The sequence below is a fragment of the Pristiophorus japonicus genome, chromosome 18 (assembly GCF_044704955.1).
Source record: "Pristiophorus japonicus isolate sPriJap1 chromosome 18, sPriJap1.hap1, whole genome shotgun sequence".
Lineage (NCBI taxonomy): Eukaryota > Metazoa > Chordata > Chondrichthyes > Pristiophoridae > Pristiophorus > Pristiophorus japonicus.
Window position 1 is genome coordinate 1,187,460 of NC_091994.1, and position 27,989 is coordinate 1,215,448.

At 48.4% G+C, this 27,989-nt stretch overlaps 1 protein-coding gene across 3 annotated transcripts in view; it reads left to right on the forward strand.

The window, feature by feature from the left end:
* mef2b (myocyte enhancer factor 2b) overlaps nt 1–27,989 on the forward strand; it is a 140,156-nt gene that overhangs the window by 98,777 nt on the left and 13,390 nt on the right. The gene's annotated exons all lie outside the window — the stretch shown is intronic.

Below are 27,989 nucleotides of genomic sequence, written 5' to 3' on the forward strand. Positions count from 1 at the left end.
ATTCTGTGGCAGACACACCATCGGCTAACCTGAGCTTAACCTTTGGTTGTGCTGGTTGGGGGAGGAATGTTGGTCGGGACATTGGGAGAACTCTGGATTTTTCTAACACCCACCTGAACAGGCATAAGAACATAAGAACAGGCAGACAGGAACTTGGTCAATATCACACCTGAGCAGGTGATGCCTCAATAAGCGCTGCATTCCCACTGTGTACTGCACTGGTGTGCCAACAGGAATGGCAGCATAGTGGTGATACTGGACCAGTAATCCAGGGGCCTGGACTAATGATCCCGAGACATGAGTTCAAATCCCACCACGGCAGCTGGGGAATCTAAATTCAGTTTATTACATAAATCTGGAATTAAAATGTTAGTGTCAGTGATGCTGACTATGAAACTACCGGATTGTCGTAAAAACCCACCGGGTTCACTAATGTCCCTTTAAGGAAGGAAATCTGTCGCCCTTACCCGGTCTGGCTGATATGTGACTCCAGATCCACAGCAATGTGGTTGACTCTTAACTGCCCCCTGAAATGGCCCAGCGAGACACTCCGTTGTATCAAACCACAGAGACAAAGTCAGCACACTGTAAAAGGCAATAAAACCCTATCGGGTAAATTCAGCCTGCCCATGCTTCCAATGGGGATTGAACTCCGCTCGGAGTCGGGATTTGTCCCTGATTCTCTGACCTGCACGCCCTTGAACTGTATTGCTCAACTTTGACTTTGAGTTTGGAATTGGTGGTGTTGTGGAGGTGCATGGAGGCCCGGAGGTTGTGTAGTTGTGGTGGTCACGGTTTGGAGTGTGGGCAGGAACATTGGCGGGGCCCAGGTACAGCAGAGGAGTGGGCAGGTTGGGACAGAGGTGCAGTGAGGGATCATGATGGAGGAGCAGCGAGCGATCATGACGGATTTGCGGCGAATGAGGGTACGGGGCCCAGGAGAGACGCGAGTTCGGGGCCCAGAAGAGGTGGGGGCCCAGGGGCAGCACGGACCAGCCCACACTGCGATATGTGCGCGCACTGGGTCCGTGCAGCAGATCTGGTCTCCCGTTGTCCTGGTTAACCCTTGCCACTGGATAAAGGCCTCGCTCTGTCAAGCCCGTGTGGTGGCTGGTGTGCAACGGTCACCATATGTTAAAAAAATCCACGCACAGGCATCTTCCGCCCTCCAACTGGAGTTTAGGACTGGAACATCGGGTCCTTCATTGAAACATCTGTGAACTCTTGTGGAGGCAAGTCATCCTCGTTCGAGGGATCGCCTATGATGATGAGGATTGTGGGAGCACCTTCACCACACGGACTGCAGCGGTTCAAGAAGGCAGCTCACCACCACCTTCTTAAGGGGCAATTAGGGATGGGCAATAAATGCCGGCCTTGCCAGCAACGCCCACATCCCAGGAACAAATAAAAGAAAACAAAAGCTTTCATTTATATAACGTTTTTTTTTAAAAAGACAACTCCCAGAAGTGGTGTCTAGTGTCAGAAGCTCTGGGAGTGGTTGGGGAAAGTGCATAGAAAAGAACATTAATTTACCACAAAACATTAATCTGTTCCATGGTCAAAGGGCTGGAAACAGGAACTGGTATTGGGAGAGAATTTCTTGCTGAAGGCAGAAACTAGCCAGCTACACTGGTCCTTGGGATCACCTGGATGTTGCAGATTGATTCCAAGGGGTAAATTACATAAACTAGGTTTGTGTTCCGTGGAATATATAAGGTTAAGGCGAGAGGTTTTTAGGATTTTTTGAAGGTATTGATGGAGTAGATAGAAAGAAACATGGTGCGGGATGTAATGTTTGCACCGGTGAGTATGTCGGGGGCGCGGGGACACCCAATCTGACAGACCGGCTCGGTGAGTGGGCAAAAATATGTCAGATGGAGTATAATGTTGGCAAGTGTGAGGTCATGAACTTTTGCAGAACAAAATCAAGGTGCAAGTTATTATTTAAATGGAGAAAGATTGCAAAGTGCCGCAGTACAGCGGGACCTGGGGGTACTTGTACATGAAACACAAAAAGTTAGTATGCAGGTACAGCAAGTGATCAGGAAGGGCAATGGAATGTTGGCCTTTATTGCAAAGGGGATAGAGTATAAAAGCAGAGAAGTCCTGCTACAACTGTACAGGGTATTGGTGAGGCCACACCTGGAGTACTGCGTGCGGTTTTTGGTTTCTGTATTTACGAAAGGATATACTTGCTTTGGAGGCAGTTCAGAGAAGATTCACTCGGTTGATTCCCGGGATGAGGGGGTTGACTTATGAGGAAAGGTTGAGTAGGTTGGGCCTCTACTCATTGGAGTTCAGAAGAATGACAGGTTATCTTATCGAGACGTATAAGATTATGAGGGGGCTTGACAAGGTGGATGCAGAGAGGATGTTTCCACTGATGGGGGAGACTAGAGCTAGGGGGCATGGTCTTAGAATAAGGGGCCACCCATTTAAAACTGAGATGAGGAGGAATTTCTTCTGAGGGTTATGGATCTGTGGAATTCTCTGCCCCAGAGAGCTGTGGAGGCTGGGTCATTGAATATATTTGAGACAGAGATAGACAGTTTCTTAACCAATAAGGGAATAAGGGATTAAGGGGAGTGGGCGGGGAAGTGGACCTGAGTCCATGATCAGATCAGCCATGATCGTATTAAATGACGGAGCAGGCTCGAGGGGCCGTATGGCTGACTCCTGCTCCTATTTCTGATGTTATTGTGTATCAGTAATGTTTCCACTCTAGTTAAATGCTGTTTCCATGTTTCTTTTGATTTCCGGTCCTCTCCCCCTGCTCTGTTCTTGCAGGGCTGTACATCTGCATATCCCGGCAACCCTCAGTTACCTTAAAGTAGCCGTTGTGAATGGGCAGTGAGTGCCTGGATGTTCGCCTGTGGAGGGCATCACGGCGGAGCCCAGCTGGGGTTCACTGTAGGCTGATCACGATCGGGAATTTAAAACAAACCTGGCTACATTCTCCCCTGCTAAAGCTGGGTGAAGGGCCGATGGTGACAATGAGCTCACTCAGGATGTGGTGGTTACGTGACCCAAGCTTGGATTTTACAAACTTGAGGCTGTGGGTGGAGAGGAAGACTGAAGGTTTTAAAAAAATATATATATTTTGCATCATCACTGCCTCCTGTACTGGGGGAACTTGGTGCCCTGACTCTCCGAGCTTAGCCGCGGGCGGACTGAGAGCTTGCGAATGTTTGCAGACCGATCCAGGTGGGGTGAGCACCTCCTGCATTTACAGCACCCTGGAATTTCCACAACTGAATTGCAGATCCACAAACTCAACCGGCCTAGCGCTTCCTGGAAGCTGACCTTAAATAAGAACATAAAAAAAAATAGAAGCAGGAGTCGGCCATTCGGCCCCTCGAGCCTGCTCCGCCATTCAATAAGACCATGGCTGATCTGATCATGGACTCAGCTCCACTTCCCCGCCCGCTCCCCATAACCCTTCACTCCCTTATCGTTCAAAAATCTGTCTATCTCCACCTTAAATATATTCAATGACCCAGCCTCCACAGCTCTCTGGGGCAGAGAATTCCACAGATTTACAGCCCTCAGAGAAGAAATTCCTCCTCATTTGCGTTTTAAATGGGCGATCCCTTATTTCGCAAGAAAAAGTAAGTCTTAGATTTCTATAGCGCCTTTCATGACACTGGAAGTCTCAAAGCGCTTTACAGCCATTGAAGTACTTTTGAAGTGAAGTCACTGTTGTAATGTGGGAAACGCGGCAGCCAATTTATGCACAGCAAGCTCCCACAAACAGCAAAGTGATAATGACCAGATAATCTGTTGTGGTTATGTTAATTGAGGGATAAACATTGGCCCCAGGACACCGGGGAGAACTCCCCCTGTTCTTCTTCAAAATAGTGCCATAGAATCTTTTATGTCCACTTGAGAGAGCAGACGGGGCCTCAGTTTAACGTCTCATCCGAAAGACGGCACCTCCAGCAGTGCAGCACTCCCTCAGCACTGCACTGGGAGTGCCGGCCTAGAATTTGTGCTTGAGTCTCTGGACGTGAAAGATGCTATATAAATGCAAGTCGTTCTTTAACCTTAAATGGGCTGGTATAAAGATGGTTACGGCCATGGGAAGCACGTTCACGTTGCACAGTCCTACGAATCCTCCCACTGCATCACACCGTTCTCCCGCAGGCACAAAACCCAAGCAACGGAGGATTGGAGGGGCACAGATTAGAGATTTTATTTTAGCTATGAGGAAGGATTGGATAGGCTGAGATTGTTTTCTTTGGAACAGAGGAGGCTGAGGGGAGACTTGATTGAGGTGTATAAATTATGAGGGGCCTAGATAGTGGATAGGAAGGACATATTTCCCTTAGTAGAGGGGTCAATAACCAGGGGGGCATAGATTTAAAGTAATTGGTAGAGTGATTTAAGGAGAACTTTCTTCACCCAGAGGGTGGTGGGGGTCTGGAACTCACGGCCTGAAAGGGTGGTAGAGGCAGAAACCCTCATCACATTTAAAAAGTACCTGGATGTGCACCTGAAGTGCTGTAACCTACAGGGCTACGGACCGAGAGCTGGAAAGTGGGATTCGGCTGGGTAGCTCTTGGTAGACCGACGCAGACACGATGGGCCGAATGGCCTCCTTCCGTGCGATAAAGTTCCATGATGCTGGAGTACAACGAGTGTCTCATTTCAACGCAGGGAGGGGGAATAGTGTGAAGGATGGGAGGGCTTGAAGCCGAGAGGAGAGTTCAGAGGGACGAGGAATGCTGGGGTGGGGGCAGGGGTAAGCAGGCATGTGGGACAGAACAACAGTCTAATGTTAGATCAGACACAGGAACTGAAAGGGACGGCTGTCCCCGGCCGGCGGGGAAAATCGGGAGGGAACAGGAAAGTGTTTGTTTAAATGTTCTCCCAATCAAAGACTCAGAAGTGTTGCAGTATCAGCTCTGAGCTCGATATTCCCAAACTTCCCAGGGTGCGGGGGGAGGGGGGGTCATAAGATGCACAGGGTTTCTGTCAGTGACTCTTCCATCTCTCCTCCATAATTCTCTCTCTTTCCATCATTCCGTTTAATGCAACAACAAATTGCATTTATATAGCGCCTTTAACATACCAAAATGTACCCAAGGTGCTTCACTGAAACGAAATTTAACACCGAGCCACATAAGGAGAAAGTGGGCAGAAAGCCAAAAGCTTGGTCAAAGAAGGTGGGTTTTAAGAAGTGCCTTAAAGGCAGAGAGAGAGGTAGAGAGGGGCAGAGGTTTAGGGAGGAAATTCAAGCTTGGGGCCCGGGCAGCTGAAGCCCAGCTATTGATGCTGATGGATGCCCTGTTTACCCTCTCATCCACCAGGGACGGTGGTTCATGGCCGGGAGCTGTATGAGTGGCGGCCATTGTTTAATCCCTCCCAGCTCATGAAAGTCACTGTTAAGAATTCCAGCCTACATAAGAACGTAAGAAATAGGAGCAGGAGCAGGCCATACGGCCCCTCGAGCCTGCTCCGCCATTTAATACGATCATGGACTCGGGTCCACTTCCCTGCCCACTCCCCATAAAACCTTAATCCCTTTTCAGTTAAGAAACTGTCTATCTCTGTCCTAAACTTATTCAATGCCCCGGCTTCCACAGTTCTCTGAGGCAGCGAATTCCACAGATTTATAACCCTTTGAGAGAAGAAATTCCTCCTCATCTCAGTTTTAAACGGGCGGTCCTTTATTCTAAGATTATGCCCTCTAGTTCTAGTCTCCCCCATCAGTGGAAACATCCTCTCTGCATCCACCTTGTCGAGCCCCCTCATAATCTTATACGTTTCGATAAGATCACCTCTCATTCTTCTGAATTCCAATGAGTTGAGGCCCAACCTACTCAACCTTTCCTCATAAATCAACCCCCTCATCCCCGGAATCAACCGAGTGAACGTTCTCTGAACTGCCTGCAAAGCAAGTATATCCTTTCGTAAATATGGAAACCAAAAACCGCACGCAGTACTCCAGGTGTGGCCTCACCAATACCTTTATATAGCTGTAGCAAGACTTCCCTGCTTTTATACTCCATTTCCTTTGCAATAAAGGCCAAGATTCCATTGGCCTTCCTGATCACTTGCTGTACCTGCATACTATCCTTTTGTGTTCCATGCACAAGTACCCCCAGGTCCCGCTGTATTGTGGCACTTTGCAATTTTTCTCCATTTAAATAATAACTTGCTCCTTGATTTTTTTTCTGCCAAAGTGCATGACCTCATACTTTCCAACATTATACTCCATCTGCCAAATTTTTGCCCACTCACTTAGCCTGTCTATGTCCTTTTGCAGATTTTTTGTGTCCTCCCATCTTTGTATCGTCAACAAACTTGGCTACGTTACACTCAGTCCCTTCCTCCAAGTCGTTAATATAGATTGTAAATAGTTGAGGTCCCAGCACTGATCCCTGCGGCATCCCACTACTCACTGTTTGCCAACCGGAAAATGACCCATTTATCCCGACTCTCTGTTCTCTGTTAGTTAGCCAATCCTCTATCCATGCTAATATATTACCCCCAACCCCGTGAACTTTTATCTTGTGCAGTAACCTTTTATGTGGCACCTTGTCAAATGCCTTCTGGAAATCCAAATACACCACATCCACTGGTTCCCCTTTAGCTTAGTTCTCGGAACTGTGTTGAGTTTTTTTTAGGTGATTCTGGGGATGTGTGCATCGCTGGCGTTTATTGCCCATTCCTAGTTGCCTCAGAGAAGCTGAGGGTGGGCTGCCTTCTTGAATCGCTGGTGTCGGGTTTGAAACGACTGGCTTGCTGGGCCACTTCAGAGCGTTGCAGCGCTTTACAGCCAATGAAGTACTTTTTGAAGTGCAGTCACTGTTGTAATGTAGGAAATGTGGCAGCCAATTTGCGCACAGCAAGTTCCCACAAATAGAGTCCAGGCTCGAGGGACCAAATGGCCTACTCCTGCTCCTATTTCTTATGTTCTTAATGTGATAATGACCAGATAATCTGTTTTTGTTGTGTTTAATTGAGGGATAAATATTGACCAGCACACTGGGGATAATTCCGCTTCGACATAATGGCCGTGGGATCGTTTACATCTACCTGAGAGAGCAGAAGGGGCCTCGGTTTAATGTCCCATCCGAAAGACGGCACTGCACGGGAGTGTCAGCCTAACAACTGACTGCAAAAGCTTCTATAGATATGCGAAGACAAAAAGATTAGTGAAGACAAACGTAGATCCCTTGCAGTCAGAATCAGGTGAATTTATAATGGGGAACAAAGAAATGGCAGACCAATTGAACAAATACTATGGTTATCATCATCATCATCATAGGCAGTCCCTCGAAACGAGGTTGACTTGCTTCCACGCCAAAAACCTGGAAATACGAGGGGACCGAAGGTCTAGCGAGAAGGAGGAACTGAAGGAAATCCTTATTAGTCAGGAAATTGTGTTAGGGAAATTGATGGGATTGAAGGCCATTTGATTGAAGGCATTAAACAAGAAATTAGGGATGCATGCAATAAAGGTACAGCAGTTATCATGAGCAACTTTAATCTACATATTGATTGGGCTAACCAATCTGGTAGCAATACGATGGAGGAGGATTTCCTGGAGTGTATTAGGGATGGTTTTCTGGACCAATATGTCGAGGAAACAACTAGAGGGCTGGCCATCCTAGACTGGGTGATATGTAATGAGAAAGGACTAATTAGCTATCTTGTTGTGCGAGGCCCCTTGGGGAAGAGTGACCATAATATGGTAGAATTCTTCATTAAGATGGAGAGTGACACAGTTAATTCAGAGACTAGGGTCCTGAACTTGAGGAAAGGTAACTTCGATGGTATGAGACGTGAATTGTCTAGAATAGACTGGCGAATGATACTTAAAGGGTTCACGGTGGATAGGCAATGGCAAACATTTAAAGATGAAATTCAACAATTGTACATCCCTGTCTGGAGTAAAAATAAAACGGGGAAGGTGGCTCAACTGTGGCTAACAAGGGAAATTAAGGATAGTGTTAAATCCAAGGAAGAGGCATATAAATTGGCCAGAAAAAGCAGCAAACCTGAGGACTGGGAGAAATTTAGAATTCAGCAGAGGAGGACAAAGAGTTTAATTAGGAGGGGGGAAATAGAGTATGAGAGGAAGCTTGCCGGGAACATAAAAACTGACTGCAAAAACTTCTATAGATATGTGAAGAGAAAAAGATTAGTGAAGACAAACGTAGGTCCTTTGCAGTCAGAATCAGGTGAATTTATAATGGGGAACAAAGAAATGGCAGACCAGTTGAAAAAATATTTTGATTCTGTCTTCATGAGAAAGACATAAATAACCTTCCGGAAATACTAGGGGACAGTGGATCTAGTGAGGAGGAGGAACTGAAGGATATCCTTATTAGGCGGGAAATTGTGTTAGGGAAATTGATGGGACTGAAGGCCGATAAATCCCTGGGGCCTGATAGTCTGCATCGCAGAGTACTTAAGGAAGTGGCCCTCGAAATAGTGAATGCAGTGGTGATCATTTTCCACTATCGACTCTGGATCGGTTCCTATGGACTGGAGGGTAGCTAATGTAACACCACTTTTTAAAAAAGGAGAGAGAGAGAAAACGGGGAATTATAGATCGGTTAGCCTGACATCAGTAATGGGGAAAATATTGGAATCAATTATTAAAGATGAAATAGCAACGCATTTGGAAAGCAGTGACAGGATCAGTCCAAGTCAGCATGGATTTATGAAAGGGAATCATGCTTGACAAATCTTCTAGAATTTTTTGAGGATGTAACTGGTAGAGTGGACAAGGGAGAACCAGTGGATGTGGTGTATTTGGACTTTCAAAAGGCTTTTGACAAGGTCTCACACAAGAGATTGGTGTGCAAAATTAAAGCACATGGTATTGGGAGTAATGTATTGACGTGGATAGAGAACTGGTTGGCAGACAGGAAGCAGAGAGTCGGGATAAATGAGTCCTTTTCAGAATGGCAGGCAGTGACTAGTGGGGTACCGCAGGGCTCAGTGCTGGGACCCCAGCAATTTACAATATACATTAATGATTTAGATAAAGGAATTGAGTATAATATCTCCCAAGTTTTCAGATGACACTAAGCCGGGTGGTGGTGTGAGCTGTGAGGAGGATGCTAAGAGGCTGCAGGGTGACTTGGACAGGTTAGGTGAGTGGGCAAATGCATGGCAGATGCAGTATAATGTGGATAAATGTGAGGTTATCCACTTTGGTGACAAATACATGAAGGCAGAATATTATCTGAATGGCGACCGATTAGGAAAAGGGGAGGTGCAGCGAGACCTGGGTGTCATGGTACATCAGTCATTGAAAGTTGGCATGCAGGTACAGCAGGCGGTTAAGAAGGCAAGTGGTGTGTTGGCCTTCATAGCTAGGGGATTTGAGTATAGGAGCAGGGAGGTCTTACTGCAGTTGCACAGGGCCTTGGTGAGGCCTCACCTGGAATATTGTGTTCAGTTTTGGTCTCCTAATCTGAGGAAGGATGTTCTTGCTATTGAGAGATTACAATGAAGGTTCACCAGACTGATTCCAGGGATGGTAGGACTGACATATGAGGAGAGACTGGATCGACTGGAGTTTAGAAGAATGAGAGGAGATCTCATAGAAACGTATAAAATTCTGACGAGACTGGACAGGTTAGATGCAGGAAGAATGTTCCCGTTGTTGGGGAAGTCCAGAACATTCAGAACCAGGGGTCACAGTTTATGGATAAGGGGTAAGCCATTTCGGACCAAGATGAGGAGAAACTTCTTCACTCAGAGTTGTTAACCTGTGGAATTCTCTACCGCAGAGAGCTGTTGATGCCAGTTCATTGGATATATTCAAGAGGGAGTTAGATATGGCCCTTATGGCTAAAGGGATCGAGGAATATGGAGAGAAAGCAGGAAAGGGGTACTGAGGTGAATGATCAGCCATGATATTGAATGGCGGTGCAGGCTCGAAGGGCTGAATGGCCTACTCCTGCACCTATTTTCTATGTTTCTGTTATGTGCTCAAGTCATGGAGTGGGACTTGAACTCACAACCTTCTGACCCAGAGGCGAGAGTGCAGCCCACTGAGCCACGACTGACACTAATGGTCACTTTTACTGATACTAACTTTCGAAATACTTTTTGTTTAATTGAATTCAATTCTCAAACTGCATTTACGGTTCGGGCTAGGTTAGGATTTTGAACGTGCGTGGATTATTAATCCAGTAACATAACCCCGACGCTAGTCTCTAAACCTGTGCTGCAAGGAGAATGGTGCTTCTACGTTTATTCAGAGCTCTGTCCCCCCCCGCCCCACCCCCCCACCCCCTTCACCCAGCAGCAGAGAGTGGGCGGAAGTGCTTACTTCCTCATAACACTTTTTAAAAACATTCCGTTCAAAGTTTGCAAAGTTTCCAGGTGCAGCTTTTGAAATGTGGTTTCCCATCGGATCGGAGTTATTTTCGCAGCTGGTGCCACCCGGCAGTGGTGTGAGACATCATCCAGGCCGGCGGGCGTCGCCCCACTTGGCTTTTGTGTGGTTGGGCATTATTGGAGTTTTACTGCTACATAAGAAATAGGAGCAGGAGTCGGCCATTCGGCCCCTCGAGCCTGCTCCGCCATTCAATAAGATCATGGCTGATCTGATCTTGGTCTCAGCTCCACTTCCCCGCCCGCTCCCCATAACCTTTGACTCCCTTATCGCTCTAAAATCTGTCTATCTCCACCAATTTTAATTCACAGTCTCTGGATTATTAGTCCAGTCCAACATAGCAGCCAATTCGTGCAGAGTAAGGTACCACAGACAACAATGAGTTAAACTGTTTTTCGTGATGTTGGTTGCCGGGTAACTCCCTGCTCTTCTTGGATTAGTACCATGAGATCTTCTACATTCAACCAAATTGGCAGACGGCAACTCTGACAATGTCAGCCTCGGTAAGGGGTCAGCCAGTGGGCAGCACTCTCGCCTCTGAGTCAGAAGGTTGTGGGTTCAAGTCCCACTCCAGAGACTTGAGCACAAAATCCAGGTTGACATTCCCATGCAGTATTGAGGGAGTGCTGCACTGTTGGAGGTGCCGTCTTTTGGTTGAGACATCAAACCGAGGCTCCTCCTAGCCCTCTCGGGTGGACATAAAAGATCTCATGGACCTATTTGGAAGAAGAGCAGGGGAGTTCTCCCTGGTGTCCTGGGCCAATATTTACCCCTCAATCAACATCACTAAAACTGATTATCTGGTCATTATCACATTGCTGTGTGTGGGAGCTTGCTGTGCGTAAATTGGCTGCCGCGTTTCCCACATTACAACAGTGACTACACTCCAAAAGTACTTCATTGGCTGTAAAGCGCTTTGGGACGGCCTGAGGTTGTGAAAGGCGCTATATAAATACAAGTCTTTTCTGTTTTTAGAGTATTTGCTTAAATCTTGGTTGAGGCAATCTACATTATTCTGCCTTGTACCAACTAATTCAAGCTAAACCTGTCTTTAGGATGTTACAACAGGAAGCTCAGACTATGATCGTATTTATCGGGGATTCCCATGAATGTCAGTGTTCACAGGGTTTGTATGAATGTCTTCAAGGATTTACAGTATTTGTAAGGGGTCCTCATAAATATTTGAAAGGTGGGGTCCCGGGTGTGTCTCCTGGGGGTGTGTCAGTGTTGGCCTGACGGTGAAAGGTCAGAGGTCAGTGTCGTTAACCCGCTACACTATCCAGTTCCCCTCGGCGTATATTCAGAGACCGAAGCTTACTGAGTGAGAGGGCAACCCGATTGTGTGAACCTGCTGGGGAATCGGCGCAAATGTTAAAACATTCGCGAGAAAGACTACTTCAAAAAAAGGAGGTTCACCTTCAACTAAATAAATGAGGCGGGTGTAACATGACCTTTCACGGGGAGATGGCGTGAATCTCCTCCGTGACTTTGTTGGGGCTGGAACTCGTCACTTTATATTGGAGTCCGTGAAAGAAAAAAAGAAAGACGTCCCAAAGCGCTTTACAGCCAATGAAGTACTTTTTGAAGTGTAGTCACTTGTAATGTGGGAAACACATCAGCCAATTTGCGCACAGCAAGCTCCCACATACAGCAACTGGATGATTACCACATCGGCTGTTGCTTGAGCCGATTGGCACTGACGGCCTAAGCGCCCGTTTGGGTGAGGTACCAAAGGAGCAGACAGACTGTGGGACCATGCGCCACACGCAGGAGAAAATTGGCTGTTGCATTTCCCACATTACCGCAGTGACTACACTTCAAAAAATAATAATTAACTTTTATTTATATAGCACCTTTAACATAGTAAAATGTCCCAGCAGTGTGAACAAGACAAAACAGATAAATGTGACACCGAGCCACAAAAGAAGAAATTAGGGCAGGTGACCAAAAGCTTGTTTAAAGAGAGAGGTTTTAAGGAGCGTCTTAAAGGAGGAAAGAGAGGTCGAGAGGCAGAGAGGTTTAGGGAGGGAGTTCCAGAGCTTGGGGCCCAGCAACAGAAGGCACGGCCACCGATGGTGGAACGATTATAATCAGGGATGGTCAAGAGGCCAGAATTTGAGGAGCACAGACATTAAGCACTTCATTGGCAGTAAAGCGCATTGGTACATCCTGAGGTTGTGAAAGGCGCTATCTAAATGCAAGTTCTTTTTCGTTTTAAAAATAAAATGTATCAGAGATGCAGTTAATGCCACATCTGGATTGTCAATAAGCCACATGTGGACGGTGCTGGTTTATAGAAACACACAAAAAAAAGGCTGAGAGATAGTGGGGCTGTCGATTAAGGAGTACATTGGACAAACCTCTGGATGTTGGTGTGGCTGCTTTAAGGAGGGATCTGCGACAAAGTCAATTGGAACAGCAGTGGGCACAGCATCAGAATGAAACTTGACATCATTTTCACAAGTTGTATCTCGGTAACAAGCCGGATTTCCTGTTGAGTGTTACTCAGCGCAGTGCAGTTCCACAGTCTGCAATCGAGCCGGTGTGGGGGGGGTGAGCTGACTGCAGTACTGCCTGAGTGATTTCACTAGTGCAACGCACAGATTCGTACTGAGTCACTGCGTGGGCTGGCCGTCGGCTTACAGAGTCGCTTCCCGTGTAGGTCGACAACAACAACAACCGCCTGCATTTGTATAGTGCCTTTGGCGGCGTGAAAAGTCCCCGAGGCGCTGCGCTTTAAAGAAAGGACTTGCGTTTATGTCGCGCCTTTCACCACCACCGCACGTCCCAAAGCGCTTTGCAGCCAATGGAGTCGGTTTATTTGAAGCGTTGTAATGTGGGAAACGCAGCAGCCAATTTGCGCACAGCAAGCTCCAACAAACAGCAATGTGATAATGACCAGATCATCTGTTTTTAGTGGTGTTGCTTATGATGGAAGATTTGACACCGAGCCCACCTAAAGAGATGTCAGGACAGGTGACCAAAACGCTTGGTCAAAGAGGGGGGGAGGGGAGGGGGTGAGGGGCACCAATGCTGATCCCGAAGAGCACAATGCGGCCCATCTCCCCCCTGTGCCTCCGCCCCTCAGCAGGGTCGCTGTTCCACGATCGGCCGAGTCGCCTCTCGCACCAGACCCAGCGGCGCCTGCCCCCGGAACGGTCCAGCCGGACCACGCCTTACGGGTGAAACGAGGGGCTCGCCTCGCCGCGAGTGATCTGCAATCGGTCTGACCGGAGCACAGGATGTCGTAACATACCCGAGTGTGTGTCTCCAGCAAGCCGCTCCTTGGGCTTGTGACCCCGAACTAAAAAACGTCAGGGCGGAATAATGGTGCCAATAGTGGCACCCGAACTCCGCTCCCAGTTGTTGACTGTTAAATCTAACTCATTCCCAATACTGGAACATACTGGAGCTCCCAAATCCAGTATACACACACACACAGGCTACACACACACACACACAGGCTACACACACACACACACACACACACACAGGCTACACACACACACACACACACAGGCTACACACACACACACACAGGCTACACACACACACACACACAGGCTACACACACACACACACACACACACACACGCAGGCTACACACACATACGCACATAGTCTACACACACAGACACATGCAGGCTACACACACACAGGCTACACACGCAGGCTACACACAGACACACGCAGGCTACACACATATGTAGGCTGCAAATGCACACATGCGCACCAATGTTCCCTTTAAGCTGCATGGCTGCCATGCAGCACTCCAGGAAACCCGTGCAGCCAGATTTTCAATGCAAAAACCGTGCATGCGCCATATTTTGAATGACCCACGCAGCCTCTTAAAGGGGTCGTGCGGCACCAGAAATAATTACAGGAAACATTGACACGCACACACGCAGACACCGACACGCACACATAGACAGACACGCTACACATGCACGAACAAACATGCACACACATGCACACACAAAAACAAATCTCGTATTGTTGCTCCCAATTCCAACTCCCTTGGGACAAAGCAGGGTACAATTCCCCCCGGGATAATTCCCGTCTCCGGGGATAATTCCCCCCGGGGCAATTCCCGTCTCTGGGGGTAATTCCCCCCGGGATAATTCCCGTCTCTGGGGGTAATTTCAGGCTGAAATCCTGCAGTGATGGCGTGGAACAATTTCTCTCGCCGTTTCTCCGGAGATTTCACCGATCTTCGTTGGAAGATATGGCCGGAGATCAGCAGAGCCCAGCCTCCTCTCCTCGAAAAGTTTACCCATCGCAAACAAGGGGACCATTCAGGCCAGTCTGTCTCTGTCAGCTCTTTGTAGAATCACAGGACGGTTACAGCACAGAAGGAGGCCATTCGGCCCATCAAATCCATGCCGGCTCTCTGCAAGAGCACCTCAGCCAGTCCCACTCCCCCGCTCTTTCCTCGTAGTCCTGAAAAATGTTTCCCTTCAGATACTTATCCAGTTCCCTTTTGAAAGCCGCGATTGAGTCTGCCTCCACCACCCTCTCAGGCAGCGCGTTCCAGATCCTAACCACTCGCTGCGTAAAAACATTTTCCCTCGTGTCGCCTTTGGTTCTTTTGCCAATCGCCTTAAATCTGTGTCCTCTGGTTCCCGACCCTTCCACCAATGGGAACAGTTTCTCTCTCTCTACTCTGTCCAGACCCCTCATGATTTTGAACACCTCGATCAAATCTCCTCTCAACCTTCTCTGCTCCAAGGAGAACAACCCCAGCTTCTCCAGTCTATCCCCGTCACTGAAGTCCCTCATCCCTGGAACCATTCTTGTAAATCTTTTCTGCTCCCTCTCTAAGGCCTTCACATCCTTCCTAAAGTGCGAGAGCTAATCCCACCAGAACTAATCCCACTGCCCTCTCCCCATCGACTTGTATCTTCCCTTGCTTCAGATATTTATTTGATTCTCCCTTATGAGGGGTGCAATATTCACAAGAACATAAGAAATAGGAGCAGGAGTCGGCCATTCGGCCCCTCGAGCCTGATCTGCCATTTAATATGATCATGGCTGATCTGATCATGGACTCAGCTCCACTTCCCTGTCCGCTCCCCATAACCCTTTGCTCCCATAACCCTTTTCTCCCTTATCATTCAAAAATCTGTCTATCTCCAGCCTCCACAGCTCTCTGGGGCAGAGAATTCCACAGATTTACAACCCTCAGAGAAGAAATTTCTCCTCATCTCAGTTTTAAATGGGCGGCCCCTTATTCTAAGACCATGCCCCCAAGTTTTTGTTTCCCCTATGAGTGGAAATATCCTCTGCATCCACCTTGTCGAGCCCCCTCATTATCTTATATGTTTCGATCAGATCACCTCTCATTCTTCTGAACTCCAATGAGTAGAGGCCCAACCTGGTCAACCTTTCTTCATAAGTCAACCCCCTCATCTCCGGAATCAACCGAGTGAACCTTCTCTGAATTGCCTCCAATGCAAGTATATCCCTCCTTAAATACGGAGGCCAAAACCGCACGCAGTACTCCAGGTGCAGCCTCACCAATACCCTGTACAGTTGTAGCAGGACTTCTTCTGCTTTTACACTCTATCCCCCTTGCAATAAAGGCCAACATTCTATTTGCCTTCCTGATTACTTGCTGTACCTGCATACTAACTTTTTGTGTTTCATGCCTCAACCCTCTCTGTAGCAAAACATTCCAGGTACCACCAACAGGTTACACCCAGTGTTGGTTTCTGTGCAGATCCAATGCTGTTGCTCATTAACCTAACATCCCCAAGGTCCATTATTATTACCCCCAGTCCCAGATCCCCTACAGGTCTAGTACTTTTTAATTAATTCATTCCTGGGCTGTGGGCGTCGCTGGCAAGGCCGGCATTTATTGCCCATCCCTAATTGCCCCTTGAGAAGGTGGTGGTGAGCCGCCTTCTTGAACCGCTGCAGTCCGTGTGGTGAAGGTGCTCCCACAGTGCTGTTAGGGAGGGAGTTCCAGGATTGTGACCCAGCGACGATGAAGGAACGGCCGATATATTTCCAAGTCAGGATGGTGTGTGACTGGGAGGGGAACGTGGAGGTGGTGGTGTTCCCATGGGCCTGCTGCCCTTGGCCTTCTAGGTGGTAAAGGTCGCGGGTTTGGGAGGTGCTGCCGAAGAACCTCCCAATTCCAGCTCCTCGACAGGTCGAGTAATGTTGTTCCCAGTTCCAGTATGCCTACAATCTCGTACTGTTACTGTAAACTTCTGCACTATAGTTCCTGATATGTCCTTACTACACAGTAGAAATGCACACGAGGCCCATGCTTGAGAGAAGGTCAGTCTGTGACCTGTCCTTTATTCCTTAGCACTCAAGTGATGAAGGTGGGTGGAGCTTCCCCTTTTATACCTGAAGGTCCAGGTTAGGAGTGTCTCCCACCTAGTGGTCAGTATTCTCACGGTGTACAACTTAGGTCAGTTTATACATGGGTTACAATGCTGGTTGAATACATAACATCACCTCCCCCCCCAAAGTCTTATTGGGATCACAGGTTGAGTCTCTCTGGTGGTTTACGCTCCCTTGTAGAGCGCCTGAGTTGGGACTCCGGTTGTTGGGCGCTGGCCTGAGTGTCTGCTGTTTGCGGTGCCTCAGGCCTGTCCGGACTGCCCACAGTGACTGGGCTCTCCTCCCTTTGGTTCCGGTGTTCGGTCACCTGTGGTGGAGTGAACTCTATATCGTGTTCTTCCTCTGCTTCTTCTATGGGGTTGCTGAACCTCCTTTTTGTTTGATCCACATGTTTGCGGCAGATTTGTCCATTGGTAAGTTTAACTACCAGAATTCTATTTCCCTCTTTGGCAACCACAGTGCCTGCGAGCCATTTGAGCCCTGCAGCGTAGTTGAGGACAAAAACAGGATCATTTACATCAATACATCACGCCCTCGCATTCCTGTCATGGTAGTGATATTGTGACTGGCGCCTGCTCTCGATAATTTCTTTCATATTGGGGTGTATAAGGGATAACCGGGTTTTGAGCATTCTTTTCATTAGTAGCTCTGCGGGTGGGACCCCTGTGAGCGAGTGTGGTCGGGATCTATAGGCCAACAGGAGGCGTGATAAGCGGCTTTGTAGGGAACCCCCTTGGAATCTGAGCATCCCCTGTTTGATTATCTGCACTGCTCGTTCTGCCTGGCCGTTTGAGGCCGGCTTGAACGGTGCCGTTCTGACATGGTTAATTCCATTGCCTGCCATGAAGTCCTGGAATTCAGTGCTTGTGAAGCACGGGCCATTGTCGCTGACCAAGATGTCCGGTAGACTGTGGGCGGCGAACATTGCCCGTAGACTTTCTACCGTGGCAGAGGATATGCTTGAATTTAAAATGTCACACTCGATCCATTTGGAGTAGGCGTCTACTACAACCAAAAACATTTTCCCCATGAAAGGACCTGTGTAGTCCACATGGATGCGTGACCAAGGCTTGGCGGGCCATGGCCAGGGGCTAAGGGGAGCTTCCCTGGGCGCATGGCCCAGCTGAGCACACGTGTTGCACCTGCGAACACAAAGTTCCAGATCTGCGTCTATCCCTGGCCACCAAACGTGTGACCTGGCAATTGCCTTCATCGTGACAATGCCCGGGTGCCCATTGTGGAGTTCTCTGATAAACACCTCTCTGCCCATCTGGGGCATGACTACGCAGTTTCCCCACAGTAGGCAATCGGTCTGAATCGAGAGTTCATCCTTGCGCCTGTGAAATGGTTTAAATTTCTCAGGGCATGCCCTGTACGTGCCTGCCCAGTCCCCATTCAGGACACATTTCTTGACGAGAGACAATAGCAGGTCTCTATTTGTCCAGACTTTAATCTGACAGGCTGTCACGGGTGAGCCTTCACTTTCGAAAGCTTCAACAGCCATGACCATCTCAGCATCATGCTCGGTAGCCCCCTCAGTGGTGGCTAGTGGGAGCCTGCTGAGTGCATCGGTGCAGTTTTCGGTGCCCGGTCTGTGCCGAATTGTGTAGTCATAGGCAGCTAACGTGAGTGCCCACCTCTGTATGCGGGCCGATGCGTTTGCATTTATGGCCTTGTTGTCAGCCAAAAGGGACGTTAGGGGTTTGTGATCTGTCTCCAGCTCAAATTTCCTGCCAAACAGGTACTGGTGCATTTTCTTTACCGCATATACACATGCGAGCGCCTCCTTTTCTACCATCCCGTAGCCCCTTTCTGCCTGGGACAGACTCCTGGAGGCATAAGCTACCGGCTGTAACTGACCCTTGGCATTGACATGCTGCAACACACACCCGACACCATAGGACGACGCATCGCACGTTAACACAAGTTTCTTACATGGGTCATATAGCGTTAACAGATTGTTGGAACATAACAAATTGGGTGCTCTATTAAAAGCTCTTTCCTGGTTCCCCCCAGACCCATTCGCGACCTTTGCGTAGGAGCACGTGTAGCGGCTCTAGCAGCGTGCTCAATTTGGGAAGAAAGTTACCAAAATAGTTCAGGAGCCCCAGGAACGAACGCAGCTCCATCGTGTTATGGGGTCTGGGTGCTCTCTGGATCGCTTCCATCTTGGACGCAGTAGGGCTGATCCCGTCTGCTGCTACCCTCATCCCCAGGAATTCTACCTCTGGAGCTAGGAAGACGCACTTCGCCTTTTTCAGTCGCAGCCCTACCCGGTCCAGTCTGCGTAGCACCTCCTCCAGGTTGTGGAGGTGTTCTTCAGTATCACAACCCGTGATGAGGATGTCGTCCTGAAAAACCACCGTCCCTGGAATCGACTTGAGGAGGCTTTCCATATTTCGTTGGAAGATCGCGGCGGCCGAGCGAATCCCGAACGGACATCTGTTATACTCAAACAACCCCTTGTGTGTCGTGATGGTGGTCAGCTTCTTCGACTCACTCGCCAGCTCCTGGGTCATGTAAGCTGAGGTCAGGTCCAATTTTGAAAAAAGTTTGCCACCGGAAAGCGTCGCAAAGAGGTCCTCCGCTCTCGGGAGCGGGTACTGGTCTTGGAGTGACACCCGATTGATGGTGGCCTTGTAATCGCCACATATCCTGACCGACCCATCCGCCTTGAGCACCGGCACAATCGGGCTCGCCCAGTCACTGAATTCGACTGGCGAGATGATGCCTTCCCTCAGCAGGCGGTCCAATTCGCCTTCTATCTTTTCCCGCATCACGTACGGCACCGCTCTGGTCTTGTGGTGTACTGGCCTGGTGTCCGGGTTTATGTGAATCACTACCTTGGCCCCCATGAAAGTGCCAATGCCGGGTTGAAATAATGAGTCAAATTTGTCCAGGACCTGTGAGCATGATACTCGCTCCACAGAGGAAATTGCATTGACATCGCCCCATTTCCAGTTCATGACAGCAAGCCAACTCCTCCCCAGTAGTGCGGGACCGTCCCCTTGGACAATCCAGAGTGGCAACCTGTTCTCCGAATCTTTGTGGGTCATGACTACCGTGGCGCTGCCGAACACCAGAATTATCTGCTTTGTGTAAGTCCGTAGCTGTGTGTTAATCGGCGATAATTTTGGCCTCCTGGCCTTGGATGCCCACAACTTTTTGAACTGTTTGATACCCATCAGGGACTGGCTGGCCCCCGTGTCTAGCTCCATTGATACTGGGATGCCATTGAGGAGCACTTTCATCATTATCGGTGGCGTCCTGGTGTATGAACTGTATACGTGCTCCACATGAACTCGCTGAACTTCAGCTTCCAGCGATTTTCCCCAGTGTCCATTTCTGCAATTTCTGCAGGTATTTTGCTCATCTCTGCAAACTCCGGCTGAGTGTGTGCCTCCATGCCTCCAACATGAGTTGCGGTTTGAAACAAAAGGTCCCTTGCCAGTCGATCGTCCCTGACTGCCCCTGTTATTGTCCTTGAGTGCACCATTAACAGGTGTTGATGGCCCCATTACTGGCCGCATTGTCCCTTGCAATGGCGTGAATCGCTTGCCATTGTCTCTGTCGAACTCCCCCACTTGATTCTTTGGGTTCGACTACATGTTGGGGCATGCCTGACTGCCCTTGTCTGCCTGGAGAACTGTGTGCTGCTTTAACAATGTTGAATCTCTGTCCCAACCATTCCAGTACCTCTCGTCTGTTCTGCTAGTGGCCATGCTCGCGTGGTTTAAATCCCAGTTTCTCGTCGCCATTGATAGGTCCTTACTATACAGTATAAATGCACACGTGGCCCATGCTTGAGAGAAGGTCAGTCTGTGACCTGTCCTTTATTTCTTAGCACTCAAGTGATGAAGGTGGGTGGAGCTTCCCCTTTTATACCTGAAGGTCCAGGTTAGGAGTGTCTCCCACCTAGTGGTCATTGTTCTCACGGTGTACAACTTAGGTCAGTTTATACATGGGTTACAATGCAGGTTGAATACATGACAGTTCCCAGCAACAGCATTATCCCGTTCTGGTACTAGAACACTACAGGATTGAAGGAGCGCTGCATTATCGGAAATTGCATCTTTCGGATGAGACGTTAAACCAAGGCCCCATCTACTCTCTCGGGTGGACGTAAAAGATCCCTATTTTGAAGAAAAGCAGGGGAGTACTCCCCGGTGTCCTGGTCAATATTTATCTCTCAGGCAACATCACAAAAAAAAATGATCTGGTCATTATCACATTGCTGGTTGTGGGAGCTTGCTGTGTGCAAATTGGCTGCTGTTTTTCCCACATTACAACAGTGACTACACTCCAAAAGTATAATGATTAGGAGCAGGACTCGGCCCTACGACCCCTCGAGCCTACTTCGCCATTCAATAAGATCATGGCTGATCTTCGACCTCAACTCCATTTTCCCGCCCGATCCCCATATCCCTCGATTCCCTTAGCGTCCACAAAATCTATCAAAGAACTTGGTGTTTTGTGAAAATGAGGGTATGTTCTCCAGACTTTGAGCCTCTCCCACTAAATATCTTGCATCAGCAGGAGTTTCTGACTTGAACAGCAACCGAAAAAAGAGAAGCGTACAGTAACTATGGCAACGGAGATCTGGACACGATCCTCTGCCCACGAAATCAGCAAATGGTATAAAAATAGAAACCATCGCACAGTTTTCGCAAAGTACCTGGGGCAGGAAAAAAATTCTAAAGTTCTCACAAGGGTCAATTTTGTCTTACAAATATTTTCCATTCCTAGATGGAAGTGCACAGCAATACCACTACTGGTGGGGGCGTCTTGTAGGCCGGAGCCTGCAATGGTAGCCACAGAGCCGTGGTGTGTAGAGGAAGTGGGTTTGCTTGTGTTGTACAAAGGGTTAGTGTCACACTGTATGTTCCCTCTTGCTCTCGGTACGTGGGCCCAGCTCTAAGTCAGTGCTACTCTCTCATGTTTTGCAATGTGCCTTCGTCCCCACCATCATGCTTGAGGCCTTGTCCCCAGGAATGCCGTAACATGCTGTGCATTGGAGTGCCGAGGTCTGGGTCTGGGTCTTTTGATGTGCGATTTCCCACACAGCAAGCTTTGCAGGTGCAGAACTGTACCCCGGTTGCCAAAGTGGAAGCCAAGAATGATCTCACAGGAGGGGCTAAAAAAGGCTTGTGGGACCACTGTTCTATTTTAAAAGATGCTCTCAAGTTGCTGTACAGAGGCTGGGATAATCCTGCCACAGAGCAGGTGTCCCTTGCCGCCTTTAGGGATTTAACGCTCATCTCTCGCTCTCATTTTCTTGCAAGGAAAGGAGAGGAGACAGAGTTGAATCCCAGCTCTCCCATTATTGCGAAGCTGGTGAGGCAACGGATGAGGGGATACAAGGATGGAGAGCAGCTTCTTGAGGGCAATTAGGGACTGGCAATAAACGTTGGCTTTGCCAGTGATGCCCACATCCCAGGAATCTTTTTCAAACCTTGACCGATTAAGGCCATGTCGGGTCAGCAACTCTGGTCGGGCGTATAAGAACATAACTAATAGGAGCAGGAGTCGGCCATTCGGCCCCTCGAGCCTGCTCCACCATTCAATGAGATCATGGCTGATCTGATCCTGGGCTCAGCTCCACTTCCGCGCCCGCTCCCCATAATCCTTTACTCCCTTATCGTTCAAAAATCTGTCTATCTCCGCCTTAAATATATTCAATGTCCCAGCCTCCACAGCTCTCTGGGGCAGAGAATTCCACAGATTTACAACCCTCTGAGAGAAGAAATTCCTCCTCATCTCAGTTTTAAATGGGCGGCCCCTTATTCTAAGACTATGTCGCCTAGTTTTAGTTTTCCCTATGAGTGGAAATATCCTCTCTGCATCCACCTTGTCAAGCCCCCTCATTATCTTATAAGTTTCGATAAGATCATCTCTCATTCTTCTGAATTCCAATGAGTAGAGGCCCAACCTCCTCAACCTTTCCTCATAAGTCAACCCCCTCATCTCCGGAATCAACCGAGTGAACCTTCTCTAAATTGCCTCCAATGCAAGTATATCCCTCCTTAAATACGGAGACCCAAACTATACCCTCCAACCTCTGACCACCCCGCCCCCATGCTCCCCCGCCATTGATTGCCCAACACGTCCATTCTCGCGGTGCCCCGCCCTCCCACGGCCAATTGGAAAGCCGACAGACTCTTCATTACCCGACGGGATGATTCTTCGTCCGTCAGTCAAGCCGGGTTTACTTTACCGCCGAGGCCAATATTTTTTTGTGGGGTGATTCCTGCCAACGAAACGGAAGCTGTACAGAAACATTCTGCCCATAACTGTCGGTCCCAGATTTTAAAAATAACCTCCACCACAACAGACGGAGCATCTGAGAAGTGCTGAAGCACATAACTAGTAAAGTTTTATGAATGTTATTGGGTTGGCCAGGGTCTCCCAGGTGTCAGTGGTGATGTCGCACTTTACCAGGGAGGTTTTGAGGGTGTCCTTGTAACGTTTCCACTGTCCTCCTTTGGCTCGTTTACCACAAAGGAGCTCCGCATAAAGCATTTGCTTAGGGAGCCTCGTATCTGGCATGCGGACAATGTGGCCTGCCCAGCGAAGCTGGTCGAGTGTGGTCAGTGCTTCAATACTGGGGATGTTAGCCTGGTCGAGGACACTGATGTTGGTGCGTCTGTCCTCCCAGGGAATTTGCAGGATCTTGCGGAGACATCGTTGGTGATATATCTCCAGCGATTTGAGGTGTCTACTATATATCGTCCATGCCTCAGATCCATACATGAGGGCGGGTATTACTACAGCCCTGTAGACCATGAACTTGGTGGTAGATTTGAGGGCCTGGTCTTCAAACACTCTTTTCCTCAGACGGCTGAAGGCTGCACTGGCACACTGGAGGCGATGTTGAATCTCCACATCAATGTCTGCCGTTGTTGATAAGAGGCTTCCGAGATATGGGAAATGGTCCACGTTGTCCAGGGCCGCGCCGTTACTAGGTTGAGTTACTAGGTTGGGTTAATGTTAATAGGTTGAGTTATTAGATTGGGTTAATGTTACTAGGTTGAGTTACTAGGTTGGGTTAATGTAACTAATGATTTTTCCAGTTTAAGATTCACTGTCTCGAAGGACAAACAACAACTTTAAAAAATAAATTCACATCTCAAATTTTATTTAAAAAATAACTGTCCTAACAGAATTCTCTAAATCCGCTTCTTGATTCCTCATTTTGGGAAGTCCAGCGACAACAAACACGACCCTCAGTCCATTGGCAGCACGCGTCCATTTTTTAAAAACTGTTCAAAGAAAGCTTTTTTTTTAAACGCACAATTTCTTTTACTGCCCCGATGATGTTTCTCCCGGGTGTTGCTCACAACTGTGTCCTGGAAATTACTGCACTTTCTGCAGACTCCAGGGGCAATCCTGGAGTGTTGGTAACCCTACCAACAACAACTTACATTTATATAGTGCCTTTCACATAGTAAAACATCCCTAGCGACTTCATCAGAGTGCTATAAAACAACATTTGGCACCGCATCACATAAGGAGCTATTGGGACAGATGACCGTCTTAAAGGAGGAGAGAGAGGCGGAGAGGTTTAGGGAGGGCGTTCCAGAGCTTGGGGCCCAATTACAACACAGATTAGTCACAATCAATGTTCCTGCGTGTAATGTATTTGCTTCATGGGATCTTGCTTAAGAATTCATAGCAACATATTGCTATTAAGAACTAGTTGGTTTATTAGCAAAGGTTTAACAATCACACAACACATTACCAGTTCTTATGTTAAGTTCTTATCTGGAAGTGAGTTACAGGCTGGAATCTAATCGAGAGGTTTATAGATAAAATAACAGATAGCTAAGTCTCAATAAATGAATTTCAGGCTGTGGGCGGCAGTCATTGTATTTAAGTACAGAATATGCCTGAGACAAACCGGTGACCATAAGCCACTTGTGGTGACTTACTGTCTCTTCACCCTTGTGTTTTGATATCATGCCCCAATGCTGACCAGAACCTGACCCTATATCTGTCATCCATTATCAAAAGAAATGTACCGTCACATATCGAGAGATTCGGATAGCACCACAAGCCCACAGATCTAGGCGTCTTTAAACCTGTATCGCTACCCTGAGATTTATCTTCAAAATCACAAGGGGTCTGGACAGAGCAGATAGAGAGGGACACTGTCCCCATTGGCGGAAGGGTTGAGAACCAGAGAACACAGATTTAAGGCGATTGGCAGATGATCCAAAGGCGACATGAGGTGTAACTATTTTGCACAGCGAGTGGTTAGCATCTGGAATGCGCTGCCTGAGAGGACGGTGGAGGCAGACTCAATCACGGCTTTCAAAAGGGAATTGGATAAGTACCAGAAGGGAGAAGATTTGCCGGGCTATGGGGAAAGGGCGGGTGAGTGGGACTGGCTGAGGTGCTCTTGCAGAGACCCGGCATGGGCTCGACGGGCCGAATGGCCCCCTCCTGTGCTGTCTGATTCTATAACCGCATTCTGCAGCCTGAGCTCAAGTGGTCTTTCTGTATCTGCAGTGACTCAGTGGGCAGCACTCTCGTCTCTCAGTTGGAAGGTTGTGGGTTTGAGTCCCACTCCAGAGACTTGAGCACAAGAATCTAGGCTGACACTCCCAGTGCAGTACTGAGGGAGCCCCGCACTGTCAGAGGTGCCAGCTTTTGGATGAGACGTTAAACCGAGGCCCCGTCTGCTCTCTCAGGTGGACGTAAAAGATCCCATGGTCACTATTTTGAAGAAGAGCAGGGGAGTTCTCCCCGGTGTCCTGGGCCAATATTTATCTTCAACCAACATCACTAAAACAGATTATCAGGTCATTATCACATTGCTGTGTGTGGGAACTTGCTGTGCGCAAATTAGCTGCAGTGTTTCCTTCATTACGACAGTGGGTATAAAATTACTTTATTGGCTGTAAAGAGACTTACGACGTCCTGAGGTGGTGAAAGGCGCTATAGGAATGCACGTTTTTTCACATTTTTTAAATGCAAACCCAAACCTAGCTCGGTGAAGGTCCAGCTGAGATCTGGCCAACCCAGTCCCGATCACGAATTGCACTGGAGTTAACTGTCCCTCCGTCTTCAGGCAGTGTTACTGTCGTGTGCTCGTTGGGGTCGGGGGCTGTTCGTGCAGCCAAATGAAGCACGTTCTATTTTGGACACATGGTGTCAGCATCAAAGACTCGCAGGCCAGCTCAGAACCCAAATTAGGGGACGACAGTGCAGTGGGTTATGTCACTCGTAAACCAGAGACCTGCACTGGTAACCCAGGGAACGCCGGTTCAAATCCCACCGTGGCGGTTTGAGAATTTGAATTCAGTTTTAAAAGGAGGGAAATAAAAAGCTGGTCTTGGTAAAAGTGACAGTGAAACAGTCGGATTGTTGTAAAATACTCATCTGGTTCCCTAATGTCGCTTTTTAAACAAAGAAAGACTTGGATTTATATAGCGCCTTTCACGAACATCGGACGTCTCAAAGGGCTTTACAGCCAATGAAGTACTTTTGGAGTGTAGTCACTGTTGTAATGTGGGAAACGCAGCAGCCAATTTGCGCACAGCAAGCTCCCACACACAGCAATGTGATAATGACCAGATAATCTGTTTTTGTGATGTTGATTGAAGGATAAATATTGGCCCCAGGATACCAGGGAGAACTCACCTGCTCTTCTTCGAAATAGTGCCATGGGATCTTTTACATCCACCTGAGAGAGCAGACAGGGCCTCGGTTTAACGCCTCATCCGAAAGATGGCACCGCCAACAGTTCAGCACTCCCTCAGTACTGCCCCTCCGACAGTGCGGCACTCCCTCAGTACTGCCCCTCCAACAGTGCGGCACTCCCTCAGTACTGCCCCTCCAACAGTGCAGCACGCATTCTGTACTGCCTCTCCGACAGTGCGGCACTCCCTCAGTACTGCACTGGGAGTGTCAGCCGAGATGTTTGTGCTCAAGTCTCTGGAGTGGGACTTGAACCCACAACCTTCTGAGAGGCGAAGGTGCTGCTCACTGAGCTACTGGCTGGGACACTGTTATCAGAGTTAACGTTTCAGGTCAGTGTAGAGATAGCGTCCGATGCTATCGCTCAATGTTCAGTCTAGTTTCCCATGCCCAGTCTACATTATAAACTATCCACAATTTGACATTAAGTTGGCTGCTTTGCTGAAAGTGGCCATACAAGTAGCTGGTTTGAGGTTAGGACTGAGACCCATTGATGGAGAAGGGGTGCGGGACCTTCACTCTGGATCTAACACATGCTACAATCTGAAATAATAATAGAAAATGGTGGGATCAGGCAGCATCTGTGGAGAGAGAAACAGAGTCAGTGTATCGGGTCGGTGTACTTGAGCCAAGAAGGAGATATTAGGACAGGTGACCAAAAGCTTGGCGAAAATGGTAGGTTTTAAGAACATAAGAAATAGGAGCAGGAGCAGGTCAAACGGCCCCTCGAGCCTGCTCCGCCATTTAATGAGATCATGGCTGATCCGATCATGGACTCAGCTCCACTTCCTCGCCCGCTCCCCATAACCCCTTATCCCCTTATCGATTAAGAAACTGTCTGTCGCTGTCTTAAATTTATTCAATGTCCCAGTTTCCACAGCTCTTTGAGGCAACTAATTCCACAGATTTATAACCCTCAGAGAAGAAATTTCTCCTCTTCTCAGTTTTAAATGGGCGGCCCCTTATTCTAAGACCATGCCCCCTAGTTCTAGTCTCCCCCATCAGTGGAAACATCCTCTCTGCATCCACCTTGTCAAGCCCCCTCATTATCTTTTACATTTCGATAAGATCACCTCTCATTCTTCTGAACTCCAATGAGTAGAGGCCCAACCTCCTCAACCTTTCCTCATAAGTCAACCCCCTCAACCCCGGAATCAACCGAGTGAACCTTCTCTGAACTGCCTCCAAAGCAAGTTTATCCTTTCGTAATTATGGAAACCAAAACTTCTCGCAGTATTCCAGGTGTGGCCTCATATAGCTGTAGCAAGACTTAAGGAGCGTATTCAAGCAGGAGAGAGAGGTAGTGCGGTCGAGAGGTTTAGGGAGGGAGTTCCAGAGCTTGGGGTCCAGTCAGCTGAAGGCATGGCCACCGATGGTGGAGCGAAGGAATGGGGAGATGGACAAGAGGGTGGAGTTGGGGGGAGGCAGAGATCTCGGAGGGTTGTGGGGCTGGAGGATTTTAGCCCTTCTTGTCCTCCGACAATCTGCAGGATTCTAAAATCCACGCTAGGCGTTGCACCACCGCTCGAGTTACCTTGCCCGCATGCCTACCGATGTTGCCCTGCACTCTCTG